At 48.1% G+C, this 14,151-nt stretch overlaps 1 protein-coding gene across 1 annotated transcript in view; it reads right to left on the reverse strand.

Annotated features, from left to right (window-relative positions):
• LOC147107221 (BET1-like protein) overlaps positions 1–14,151 on the reverse strand; it is a 42,141-nt gene that overhangs the window by 27,482 nt on the left and 508 nt on the right. The window lies entirely within an intron of this gene.

The following is a 14,151-nucleotide window of genomic DNA, read 5'->3' on the forward strand; positions in this document are numbered from 1 at the left end:
GCAGCATCTCTGGAGAGAGGAACGGTTAACGTTTCTGGTCTTAATGAAAGGTCACAGGCCTGAAACGTGAACTCTGTTTCTCTCTCCACGGATGCTGCCTGACCTGCTGAGTATTTCCAGCATTTTATTTCAGATTTCTAGCATCCGTAGTATTTTGCTTTTGTCTCAGGGAGGATTCACTGTGAATGACCCACTGACCCTTGCCCTCACTCAGTCTTCCCGTGACTTGAAAACAGTTTTCCGCTTGCCTCCTTGACCTGGTCTTTGAAGAGAGGACCAGCCAGTCCTGCTCCTCGGTCAGCCTGCCCAGACACTGCACAAAATGTCAGTCAGTGTCCTGGGAGATGAGAAACCGTTGGCTGCTCATTCTGCCTCGGGGGTGAGGAATGGAGACATGCAGACTGCCCCTGGCTGACACGCACGGAACTGTGCGTCAGGAGCACAGCAGCGAGACTAATGAAAAGCAAGCTTTCATCAGATCCCAACTAAATCACACACCGTCCCTGATCTTGGGTACCATCTGCAGAGCTCCCATCGCTCATACCAGGACACCTTGTTTAATTATCTCCTCACTAAATTATGGAGAAAATTGCCTGGTGTGTAATTATATTTACTCCTTGGTCTGAGCAACAGAAAACCCAGCCTCTGTGCAATATCTGTGGGCGTCCCCAACTGATTTGTAAAGACTATACAATGGTCTCTGAAGCAGAGACTATAATTTCACTACAGATACAATGAGATCAACAGTACCTCACCTTGCATACAGATCAAATCAAAACAAAACACTAAAGCCCACACCACCATCAGCCCCCCAACACCACACCCACCCCGCCCCCCTCCCCACACTAGCAACAGGCAAATAAAACACCGAACCAGCACTGGAGAATATAATTAGGTGATGTGATGGCCCACTGCCCTCGCTAGCCGTGAATCTTGCTTCAATCCAGGTAAACCCAATGGGATTAAAGCTCCCACTTTCTACTTGTGGCGCTCCATGTGTGAAACAGGTGGATAAAGTGCGCGGACCCACAGCACAATCAGCACCAAGCTGACAATCTTCACTGAGAGGCCAGGGGAATGCTCGCTGACAAAAGTCTTCCAATCTCCAACACGGTCGCCCTTCCCCTTCACATTTACTGAGGTAACTAGAGACAGATTATTCCCACGGGCAGTGAGACAGTAACCAAATTCCAAAATGAGGGGTAAGGAAAACTTTCTTAACACGGAGGCTGGTTAAAAGGTGGAACTCTCCACCAAAGCAGAGTCTATAAATTACTGTAAAAGGGAATTAGATAGCCGCTTGAAAAAGGGGATATTAAGGGGTACGGGGAGTGAGGAGAGAGTGGGATTAGACTGGGTGGGATATTAAAGGGTACAGGGAGTGAAGAGAGAGCGGGATTAGACTGGGTGGGATATTAAAGGGTACGGGGAGTGAGGAGAGAGTGGGATTAGACTGGGTGGGATATTAAAGGGTACAGGGAGTGAAGAGAGAGTGGGATTAGACTGGGTGGGATATTAAAGGGTACAGGGAGTGAGGAGAGAGTGGGATTAGACTGGGTGGGATATTAAAGGGTACAGGGAGTGAGGAGAGAGCGGGATTATGAAAGTAAATTAGCAAAAAATATAAAAACAGACAGTAAAAGTTTCTATAGTTATATAAAAAGAAAAAGGGTGGCTAAAGTAAATGTTGGTCCCTTAGAGGATGAGACCGGGAAATTAATGGTGGGAAACATGGAGATGGCAAAAACACTGAACAATTATTTTGTATCAGTCTTTACAGTAGAGGACACTAAGAATATCCCAACACTGGACAAACAGGGGGCTCTAGGGGGGCAGGAACTAAATACGATTAAAATCACTAAGGAAGTGGTACTTGGTAAAATAATGGGACTCAAGGCGGATAAATCCCCTGGACCTGATGGCTTGCATCCTAGGGTCTTGAGGGAAGTAGCGGTAGGGATTGTGGATGCATTGGTAATAATTTTCCAAAACTCACTGGACTCAGCAAAGGTCCCGGCAGATTGGAAAACTGCTAATGTAACACCCTTATTTAAAAAGGGTAGTAGGCAGAAGGCTGGAAACTATAGACCTGTTAGCCTAACATCTGTGGTTGGTAAAATGTTAGAGTCCATTATTAAGGAGACAGTAACGGGACATTTGGATAAACATAATTTAATAGGACAAACTCAGCATGGTTTCATGAAGGGGAAGTCATGTTTGACAAATTTGCTGGAGTTTTTTGAGGAAGTAACATACAGGGTGGATAAAGGGGAACCAGTGGACGTAGTGTATTTAGACTTCCAAAAGGCATTTGACAAGGTGCCACACAAAAGATTATTGCTCAAGATAAAAAATCACGGGATTGGGGGTAATATTCTGGCGTGGGTGGAGGATTGGCTCTCTAACAGAAAGCAGAGAGTTGGGATAAATGGTTCGTTCTCAGATTGGCAACCAGTAACTAGTGGTGTTCCGCAGGGGTCAGTGCTGGGTCCCCAACTCTTTACAATCTATATTAACGATTTGGAGGAGGGGACCGAGTGTAACATATCAAAGTTTGCAGATGATACAAAGATGGGACGGAAAGTAGTGAGTGAGGAGGACATAAAAAACCTGCAAAGGGACATAGACAGGCTAAGTAAGTGGGCAGAGATTTGGCAGATGGAATACAATACTGGAAAGTGTGAGGTTATGCACTTTGGCAGGAAAAATCATAGAGCAAGTTATTATCTTAATGGCAAGAAACTGGAAAGTACTGTAGTACAAAGGGATCTGGGGGTCCTGGTGCACGAAACTCAAAAAGTTAGTATGCAGGTGCAGCAAGTGATTAAGAAGGCCAATGGAATGTTGGCTTTTATTGCTAGGGGGATGGAATATAAAAACAGGGAGGTGTTGCTGCAGTTGTACAAGGTATTGGTGAGACCGCACCTGGAATACTGCATACAGTTTTGGTGTCCATACTTAAGAAAAGACATACTTGCTCTCGAGTCAGTACAAAGAAGGTTCACTCGGTTAATCCTGGGGATGAGGGGGTGGTCATATGAGGAGAGGTTGAGTAGATTGGGACTCTACTCATTGGAGTTCAGAAGAATGAGAGGCGATCTTATTGAAACATATAAGATTGTGAAGGGGCTTGATCGGGTGGATGCGGTGAGGATGTTCCCAATGATGGGTGAAACTAGAACTAGGGGGCACAATCTTAAAATAAGGGGCTGCTCATTCAAAACTGAGATGAGGAGAAACTTCTTCACTCAGAGGCTGGTAGGTTTGTGGAATTTGCTGCCCCAGAAAGCTGTGGAAGCTACATCATTAAATAAATTTAAAACAGAAATAGATAGTTTCCTAGAAGTAAAGGGAATTAAGGGTTACGGGGAGCGGGCAGGAAATTGGACATGAGTCTAGGTTCGGAATGGTCATGGCCCTGTGGGTAGTGGAGTGGGCCCAGGGGCCGTGTAGCATTGTTCTGCTCCTACTGTGTTCTAATTCTGTGTTAGATTTCAGGAGATGGTTTTATTCCTGTTCCTGGCTGGGGTGGAGATCGCCTTTACAGAAGGCAAGTACTGTAGAAAATATAGGGACAGAGTGATCTCCTGGAAGAATTTCGATCGCCTAGATGGGTCGGAGAGGAATTTCCCAGATTTTTTTCTCCCAAATTGGCCATTGGGTCTTTATCTGGTTTTTCGCCTCTCCCGGGAGATCACATGGGTTCGGGTGGATGCACAGTGATCGAAGATTTGAGGTTAGGATCAGATCAGCCATGATCTTATTGAATGGCGGAGCAGGCTCGAGGGGCCGATTGGCCTACTCCTGCTCCTATTTCTTATGTTCTTATGATTAGACTGGGTGGGATATTAAAGGGTACAGGGAGTGAGGGGGAGAGTGGGATTAGACTGGGTGGGATATTAAAGAGTACGGGGAGTGAGGAGAGAGCGGGATTAGACTGGGTGGGATATTAAAGAGTATGGGGAGTGAGGGGGGAGAGTGGGATTAGACTGGGTGGGATATTAAAGGCTCCAGGGAGTGAGGGGGAGAGTGGGATTAGACTGGGTGGGATATTAAAGGCTCCAGGGAGTGAGGGGGGAGAGTGGGATTAGACTGGGTGGGATATTAAAGGCTCCAGGGAGTGAGGGGGAGAATGGAATTAGACTGGGTGGCATATTAATTGATACGGTGGTCCCACAATCAACGGATCAGATCAAAGCTCTGCAGTCCTGCCACATCCAGTTGTGAATGGTGGTGGACCATTAAACAACTAACGGGAGGAGGAGGCTCCATGAATATCCCCATCCTCAATGATGGTGGAGTCCAGCACGTGAGTGCAAAAGACAAGGCTGAAGCGTTTGCAACCATCTTCAGCCAGAAGTGCCGAGTGGATGATCCATCTCGGCCTACTCCCGAGGTCCCCACTATCACAGAAGCCAGTCTTCAGCCAATTCGATTCACTCCACGTGATATCAAGAAACGGCTGAGCGCACTGGATACAGCAAAGGCTATGGGCCCCGACAACATCCCAGCTATCGTGCTGAAGACTTGTGCTCCAGAACTAGCCGCGCCTCTAGCCAAGCTGTTCCAGTACAGCTACAACACTGGCATCTATCCGACAATGTGGAAAACTGCCCAGGTATGTCCTGTCCACAAAACGCAGGACAAATCCAATCCGGCCAATTACCGCCCCATCAGTCTACTCTCAATCATCAGCAAAGATGGAAGGTGTCACCAACAGTGCGATCAAGCGGCACTTACTCACCAATAACCTGCTCACTGATGTCCAGTTTGGGTTCCGCCAAGACCACTCAGCTCCCGACCTCATTACACCTTGGTCCAAACATGGACAAAGGAGCTGAATTCCAGAGGTGAGGTGAGATTGACTGCCCTTGACCTCAAGGCAGCATTCGACCGAGTGTGGCATCAAGGAGCCCCAGTAAAACTGAAGTCAATGGGAATCGGGTGGAAAACTCACCACTGGCTGGAGTCATACCGAGCACAAAGGAAAATGGTTGTGGTGATTGAAGGTCAATCATCACAGCCCCAGAACATCGCTGCAGGAGTTCCTCAGGGCAGTGTCCTTGCCCAATCATCTTCAGCTGCTTCATCAATGACCTTCCCTCCAACATAAGGTCAGAAATGGGGATGTTCGCTGATGACTGCACAGTGTTCAGTGCCATTCACAACTCCTCGGATAGTGAAGCAGTCCATGCCCGCATGCAACAAGACCTGGACGACGTTCAGGCTTGAGCTGATAAGTGGCAGGTAACATTCGCGGCACAGAAGTGTCAGGCAATGACTATCTCCAACAAGCGAGAGTCTAACCACTGTCCCGTGACATTCAACAGCATTACCATCGCCAAATCCCCCACCATCAACATCCTGGGGGTCACCATTGACCAGAAACTTAACTGGACCAGCCACATAAATACTGTGGCAACAAGAGCAGGTCAGAGGCTGGGTATTCTGCGGCGAGTGTCTCACCTCCTGACTCCCCAAAGCCTTTCCACCATCTACAAGACACAAGTCAGGAGTGTGATGGAATACTCTCCACTTGCCTGGATGAGTGCAGCTCCAACAACACTCAAGAAGCTCAACACCATCCAGGACAAAGCAGCCCGCTTGATTGGCACCCCATCCACCACCTTAAACATTCACTCCCTCCACCACCGGCGCACCGTGGCTGCAGTGTGTACCATCTACAAGATGCACTGCAGCAACTCACCAAGCCTTCTTCGGCAGCACCTCCCAAACCCACAACCTCTACCACCTAGAAGGACAAGGGCAGCAGGCACATGGGAACACCACCACCTCCAAGTTCCCCTCCAAGTCACACACCATCCTGACTTAGAAGTATATCGGCGATCCTTCATAGTCGCTGGGTCAAAATCCTGGAACTCCCTCCCTAACAGCACTGTGGGAGCACCTTCACCACACGGACTGCAGCGGTTCAAGAAGGTGGCTCACCACCACCTTCTCGAGGGTGACTAGGGATGGGCAATAAATGCTGGCCTTGCCAGCAACGCCCACATCCCATAAACGAGTAAAAAAACACCACTCATGATTTTGAACGCCTCCATCAAATCTCCTTTCAACCTTCTCTGCTCAAAGGAGAACAACCCCAGCTTCTCCAGTCTATCCATGTAACTCAAGTCCTTCATCCCTGGAAACATTCTTGTAAATCTTTCCTGCACCCTCTCGAAGGCCTTCACATCCTTTCTAAAGCCGGGAGGAGGCTCGTGTGGAGCATAAACGCTGGCAGGAACAGGTTTAGCCAAATGGCCTGTTTCTGTGCTGTAAATCCTGCATAATCCTATGTAAAGTGCGGTGCCCAGAATTGGACACAATACTCCAGTTGAGGCCAAACCAGTGTTTTATAAAGGTTTATCGCTGGTTGGTGAGTAGCTGGTGGATATTTTCTGTTAAATTTTTTGTTAGGTTTTAAGTGTATTTCTGTTAAGCAGTTCATAGCCTATTAATAGAGGGAGCGAGCTGATTGGTGACTAGCTGGTGAGTGTTTTTTGTTAAGTTTTTGTTTATTTTTGTCGAGGAATTCATCGTATATTATATAGAAGCATGGCAGGGCAGCTCAGCACCGTGGAATGCACATCCTGTGCCATGTGGGAAATCCTGGACGCTTCTCGTGGTCTGGACAACCACGTGTGTCGGAGCTTGAGCGGCGGCTGGAGTCACTGCTGTGCATCTGCAAGGCGGAGAGTTATGTGGATAGCATGTTTCAGGAGGTGGTCACCCCCCCAGCTTAAGAGTATGCAGGCAGAGAGGGAATGGGTGACCGTCAGACAGAAGAGGAGGACCAGGCAGATAGTGCAGGAGTCCCAGGAGTGCATCTCGCTCGCTAACCGGTTTTCTGTTCTGAGTACTGGTGAGGGTGATGGTTCCTCAGGGGAGTGCAGCCAGAGCCAAGTCCACAGCACCACGGGTGGCTCAGCTGCACAGGGGATGAGGAAAAAGAGTGGAAGAGTAATAGTGGTAGGGGATTCGATAGTATGGGGAATAGACAGGCGTTTCTGCGGCTGCAGACGTGACTCCAGGATGGTATGTTGCCTCCCTGGTGCCAGGGCCAAGGATGTCACTGAGCGGCTGCAGGTTATTCTGAGGGGGGGAGGGTGAACAGCCAGAGGTCGTGGTCCATATCGGTATCAACGACATAGTAGAAAGAGGGATGAGGTCCTGCAGGTAGATTTTAGGGAGCTAGGAAAGAGATTAAAAAGCAGGACCTCAAAAGGTAGCAATCTTGGGATTACTCCTGGTGCCACGAGCTGATGAGTGCAGAAACAGGAGGGTAGAGCAGATGAATGCATGGGTGCAGAGATGGTGCAGGAGGGTGGGCTTTAGATTACTGGGGCATTTGGACCGTTTCTGGGGGAGGTGGGACCTGTACAAGCCGGATGGGTTGCACCTCAACAGGACTGGAACCAATATTCTCGTTGGGGGGGGGGGGGGGGGTGGATTGTGAGTGCTGTTGGGGAGGGTTTAAACTAGCTTGATAGCAAAATACTGCAGATGCTGGAAATCCGAAATAACAACAGAAAATGCTGGAAAAACTCAGCAGGCCAGGCAACATCCGTGGAGAGAGAAATAGGGTCAACGTTTCGGGTTGAAACCCTTCGTCAAGACTAGCTTGGCAGGGGGATGGGAACCCGAGAGTGGGTTCAGAAGGGAGAGAAGCAAAGCTGGAAATGGAAGGTAGTAAATTAGTAAACGAGTTTGGTAGGCAGACAAAGGCTAGAAAATAGACAAGAAGGGAGTTTGGTGGTGCTAAATGGTATATACTTCAACGTAAGGAGTCTAGGGAATGGGCTGAGGGCACCGATAGACACGTGGGAGTATGATATTATAGCTATTATACTGAGACATGGCTGAAAGAAGGGCAGGAATGGCAGCTCAACATTCCTGGTTACAGGGTTTTCAGATGAGATAGAGAGGGGGATACAAAAGGGGGGGTTGCAGTATTGATTAAAGAGACAATTACAGCTGTGAGGAGGGAGGATATCTTAGAAGGATCATCCAATCAGGCCATACGGGTTGAACTGAAAACAAAAAAGGGGCGATCACACTGCTGGGAGTGGACAATAGACCCCCGAACAGTCAGAGGGAGATGGAAGAGCAAATATGGAGGCAAATTTCAGAGACGTGCAAAAGTACGGCAGTGATAGTCGGGGATTTCAACTTCCCTAATATTAACTGGGATAAAATTAGTGTGAAAGGTATAGAGGGGGCAGAACTCTTAAAATGCATTCAGGAGAACTTTTTTAGCCAGTACATGGCAAGCCCAACAAGAGAGGTGGCGGAAGGGCCTAGCTTCAGGTGGAAAGGGTATCACTGGGAGAGCATATTGGTGGCAGTGATCATAATTCAGTTAGATTTAGGGTAGTTATGGAAAAGGACAAGGGTGGACCAGGAATAAAAATTCTCAATTGGGGAAAAGCTAATTTTACGAAGCTGAGAGGTGATTTAGCCAAAGTGGACTGGAGGCAGAAACTTGAAGGTAATCCGTGTCAGAGCAGTGGGAGGCATTCAAGGAGGAGATAGTGAGGGTTCAGAGCAAGTGTGTTTCCTTAAAGAAAAAGGGTGGGACTCCCAAATCTAGAGCTCGCTGGATGTCAAGGGGCAAACAGGGTAGGATAAAGAAAAAAAGGGAAGTTTGTGACAGATACCGAGGGCTCAATACTGCAGAAAGCTGAGAGGAGTATAGAAAGTGCAGGGGTGAAATTAAAAAGGAAATTAGGAAAGCAAAGAGAGGGCATGAAAAAATATTGGCAAGTAAAATCAAGGAAAACCCAAAGATGTTTTATAAATGCATTAAGAGCAAGAGGATAACTAAAGTAAGAGTAGGGCCTATAAAGGTAACCTGTGTGTGGAGGCGGAGGACATGGGTATGGTTCTTAATGAATACTTTGCATCTGTTTCACAAAAGAGAGGAACGATGCAGACATTGCAATCTGGGAGGAGGAGTGTGAAATATTAGATGAAATAAACATAGTGAAAGAGGAAGTATGAAGGGGTTTAGCATCTTTGAAAGTGGATAAATCCCCAGGCCTGGATGAAATGTATCCCAGGCTGTTAAGAGAAGTAAGAGAGGAAATAGCAGAGGCTCTGACCATCATTTTCCAATCCTCTCTGGCTACAGGTGTGGTGCCAGAGGACTGGAGGACTCCTAACATGGAACGGTTGTTTAAAAAAGGGAGAAAGGATTAGATTGTGTAATTACAGGCCAGTCAGCCTAACCTCGGTGGTGGGAAAATTATTGGAAAAAATTCTGAGGGACAGGATAAATCTTCATTTAGAAAGACACGGATTAATCAGGAACAGTCAGCACGGATTTGTTAAGGGAAGGTCGTGTCTGACTAACTTGATTGAATTTTTTAAGGAGGGTTGATGAGGGTAGTGTGTTTGATGTAGTCTATATGGATTTTAGCAAGGCTTTTGATAAGGTCCCGCATGGCAGACTGGTCACGAAAGTAAAAGCCCACAGGATCTAAGGCAAAGTGGCAAGTTCGATCCAAAACTGGCTCGGAAACAGGAAACAAAGGGTAATGGTCGACGGGTGTTTTTGTGACTGGAAGGCTGTTTCCAGTGGGGTTCGGCACTGGGTCCCTTGCTTTTTGTGGTATTTATCAATGATTTAGACTTGAATGTAGGAAGTATGATTAAAAAATTTGCAGATGATACAAAAATTGGCCGTGTGGTTGATAATGAAGAAGAAAGCTGCAGACTGCAGGAAGATATCAATGGACTGGTCAGGTGGGCAGAACAGTGCCAAATGGAATTCAATCCGGAGAAGTGTGAGGTAATGCATTTGGGGAGGGCTAACAAGGCAAGGACACTGAGAAGTGCAGATGGACATTGGAGTGTATGTTCACAGATCCCTGAAGGTAGCAGGACAGGTATTTTTTTAAATTTGTCTATGGGATGTGGGCGTCACTGGCAAGGCCGGCATTTATTGCCCATCCCTAATTGCCCTCGAGAAGGTGGTGCTGAGCTGCTGACCTGAACCGCTGCAGTCCGTTGCATTGGAGGCAGTTCAGAGAAGGTTCACGAGGTTGACTCCTGAGATGAAGGGGTTGTCTTATGAGGAAAGGTCGAGCAGGTTGGGCCGATACTCATTGGAGTTTAGAAGAATGAGAGGTGATCTTATTGAAACATATAAGATTCTCAGGGGGCTCGACAGGGTAGATGCAGAGAGGATGTTTCCCCTTGTGGGGGAATCTAGAACTAGGGGCATAGTTTCAGGATAAGGGGTCGTCCATTTAAAACGGAGATGAGGAGGAATTTCTTCTCTCAGGGGGTTGTGAATCTTTGGAATTCTCTGCCCCAGAGAGCTGTGGAGGCGGAGTCACTGAATATATTTAAGGGGGAGACAGACAGATTTTTGAGCTACTGAGGAGTCGAGGGTTATGGGGAACGGGCAGGAAGGTGGTGTTGAGGCCAAAATCAGATCAGCCATGATCTCATTGAATAGCAGGGCAGGCTCGAGGGGCCGAATGGCCTACTCCTGCTCCTATTTCTTATGTTCTTATGTGAAGGTACCCCCAGTGCTGTTAGGTAGGGAGTTTCAGGATTTTGACCCAGCGACGATGAAGGATTGGCGATATACTTCTAACTCAGGATGGTGTGTGACTGGGAGGGGAACTTGGAGGTGGTGGTGTTCCCGTGCACCTGCTGCCCTTGTCCTTCTAGGTGGAAGAGCTCGCGGGTTTGGGAGGTGCTGCCGAAGAAGCCTTGGCGAGTTGCTGCAGTGCATCTTGTAGATGGTCCACACTGCAGCCACGGTACGCCGGTGGTGGAGGGAGTGAATGTTTATGGTGATGAATGGGGTGCCAATCAAGTGGGCTGCTTTGTCCTGGATGGTGTCGAGCTTCTTGAGTGTTGTTGGAGCTGCACTCATCCAGGCAAGTGGAGAGTATTCCATCACACTCCTTACTTGTGCCTTGTAGATGGTGGAAAGGCTTTGGGGAGTCAGGAGGTGAGACACTCACCGCAGAATACCTAGCCTCTGACCCGCTCTTGTCACCACAGTATTTATGTGACCAGTCGAGTTAAGTTTCTGGTCAATGGTGACCCCCAGGATGTTGATGGTGGGGGATTCGGCGATGGTAATGCCGTTGAATGTCAAGGGACTCTCGCTTGTTGGAGATAGTCATTGCCTGGAACTTCTGTGGCGCGAATGTTACCTGCCACTTATCAGCCCAAGCCTGAACATCGTCCAGGTCTTGTTGCATGCGGGCATGGACTGCTTCATTATCTGAGGAGTTGTGAATGGCGCTGAACACTGTGCAGTCATCAATGAACATCCCCATGAACATCCCCACTTCTGACCCTATGATGGAGGGAAGGTCATTGATGAAGCAGCTGAAGATGGTTGGGCCTAGGACACTGCCCCGAGGAACTCCTGCAGCGATGTCCTGAGGCTGAGATGATTGGCCTCCAACCACCACAAGCATCTTCCTTTGTGCTAGGTATACGGGACACTTGCCTTTATTAGCCGAGGCATAGAATATAAGAGCAGGGAGGTTATACTTGAACTGTATAAAACACTAGTTAGGTCGCAGCTAGAATACTGCATGCAGTTCTGGTCACCACATTACAGGAAGGATGTGATTGCACTGGAGAGGGTGCAGAGGAGATTTACGAGTATGTTAGAGTCATAGTCATAGAGTTATACAGCACAAAAAGAGGCCCTTCGGCCCATCGTGTCCACGCCGGCCCTCAAGCCCTGTCTATTCTAATCCCATTTTCCAGCATTTGGTCCGTAGCCTTGTATGCTATGGCGTTTCAAGTGCTCATCTAAATGCTTCTTAAATGTTGTGAGGGTTCCTGCCTCTACCACCCTTTCAGGCAGTGAGTTCCAGATTCTGACCACCCTCTGGGTGAAAAAGTTTTTCCTCAAATCCCCTCTAAACCCCCTGCCCCTTACCTTGAAACTATGCCCCCTGGTTATTGACCCCTCTACTAAGGGGAAAAGTTCCTTTCTATCTACCCTATCGATGCCCCTCATAATTTTGTATACCTCAATCAGGTCCCCCCTCAGCCTTCTCTGCTCTAACGAAAACAACCCCAGCCTGCCCAGTCTCTCTTCATAGCTGAAGTGCTCCAGCCCAGGTAACATTCTGGTGAATCTCCTCTGCACCCTCTCCAATGCAATCACTTCCCTCCTATAGTGTGGCGACCAGAACTGCACACAGTCTTCCAGCTGTGGCCTAACTAGCGTTTTGTACAGCTCCATCATAACCTCTTTGCTCTTATATTCTGTGCCTCGGCTAATGAAGGCAAGTATCCCATATGCCTTTTTAACCACCTTATCTACTTGTCCTGCTGCCTTCAGGGATCTATGTACATGCACACCAAGGTCCCTCTGATCCTCTGTCCTTCCTAGGGTCCTACCATTCATTGTGTATTCCCTTACCTTGTTAGTCCTCCCAAAATGCATCACCTCACACTTTTCAGGGTTAAATTCCATTTGCCACTGTTCTGCCCATCTGACCAACCCGTCTATATCGTCCTGTAGCCTGAGGCTTCCCTCCTCGCTATTTACCACTCCACCAATTTTCGTGTCATCTGTGAACTTACTGATCATACCTCCTACATTCATATCTAAATCATTAATGTACACTGCAAACAGCAAGGGACCCAGCACCGATCCCTGCGGTACACCACTGGACACAGGCTTCCAGTCACAAAAACAACCTTCGACCATCACCCTCTGCCTCCTGCCACTAAGCCAATTTTGGATCCAATGTGCCAAATTGCCCTGGATCCCATGGGCTCTTACCTTCTTGACCAGTCTCCCACGTGGGACTTTGTCAAAAGCCTTACTGAAGTCCATGTAGACTACATCAACGGCACTACCCTCATCCACACACCTAATCACCCCCTTGAAAAATTCAATCAAATTCGTTAGTCATGATCTCCCCCTGACAAAGCCATGCTGACTATCCTTGATTAATCCTTGCCTCTCCAAGTGGAGACTAGTTCTGTCCCTCAGAATTTTTTCCAATAATTTCCCTACCACAGATGTTAGGCTCACTGCCTGTAATTTCCTGATTTATCCCTGCTACCCTTCTTGAATAATGGTACTACGTTAGCTGTCCTCCAGTCCTCTGGCACCTCCACTGTGGCCAGGGAGGTTCTGAAAATTTGTGTCAGAGCCCCTGCAATCTCCTCCCTTGCCTCACACAGCAGCCTGGGCCTGGGGATTTATCCACTTTTAAGCCCGCTAAAACCGCTAGTACCTCCTCCCTCTCAATACTAATTTGTTCAACTATATCAGAATCCCCCTGCCTGATTTCTATGCCTACATCGTCCTTCTCCATAGTGAACACAGATGCAAAATATTCATTTAAAACCTCACCTCCATCTTCCAGCTCTACTCACAGATTGTCACTTTGGTCCCTAATGGGCCCTACTCTTTCCCTGGTTATCCTCTTGCCCTTAATATACTTATAGAACACCTTAGGATTTTCCTTTATTTTGCCCGCCAGTGTTTTTTCATGCCCCCTCTTCGCTCTCCTAATTTCTTTTTAAAATACCCCCGTGCTTTCTGTACCTCTACCACTCTTCGGGCAGTGAGTTCCTGGACTGGGGAATTTTAGCTATGAGGAAAGACTGGATAGGCTGGGTCTGTTTTGCTTGGAACAGAGGTTGAGGGGAGACCTAATTGAGGTGTATAAAATTATGAGGGGCCTAGATAGAGTGGATAGGAAGGAGCTATTTCCCTTCGCAGGGGGGTCAATAACCGGGGGCATAGATTTAAAGTAATTGGGGGAAGGTTTAGAGGGGATTTGAGCAGAACTTTCTTCACCCAGAGGGTGGTGGGGGTCTGGAACTCACTGCCTGAAAGGGTGGTAGAGGCAGAAACCCTCATAACATTTAAACAGCACCTGGATGTGCACTTGGGATGCTGTAACCTGCAGGGCTACGGACCAAGAGCTGGACAGTGGGATTAGGCCGGAGAGCTTTGTTGGCGGACACGGACACGATGGGCCGAATGGCCGCCTGTGCTGTGACTGTGTGTGATGATAATTGGCGCCATTCCCCGCTCTTCATGGAGCCCGGGATCATTCGGTCCGTGTGGGCCTCGAGCCTCAGTCCCCGGGCTGGCTTGTTCCCCAGTCCCGGGAATCACCAACCCTCACACACCGCCTCTCC

Source organism: Somniosus microcephalus, chromosome 15, assembly GCF_052327205.1.
Source record: "Somniosus microcephalus isolate GS21.2 chromosome 15, FLI_Smic_1.0, whole genome shotgun sequence".
Lineage (NCBI taxonomy): Eukaryota > Metazoa > Chordata > Chondrichthyes > Squaliformes > Somniosidae > Somniosus > Somniosus microcephalus.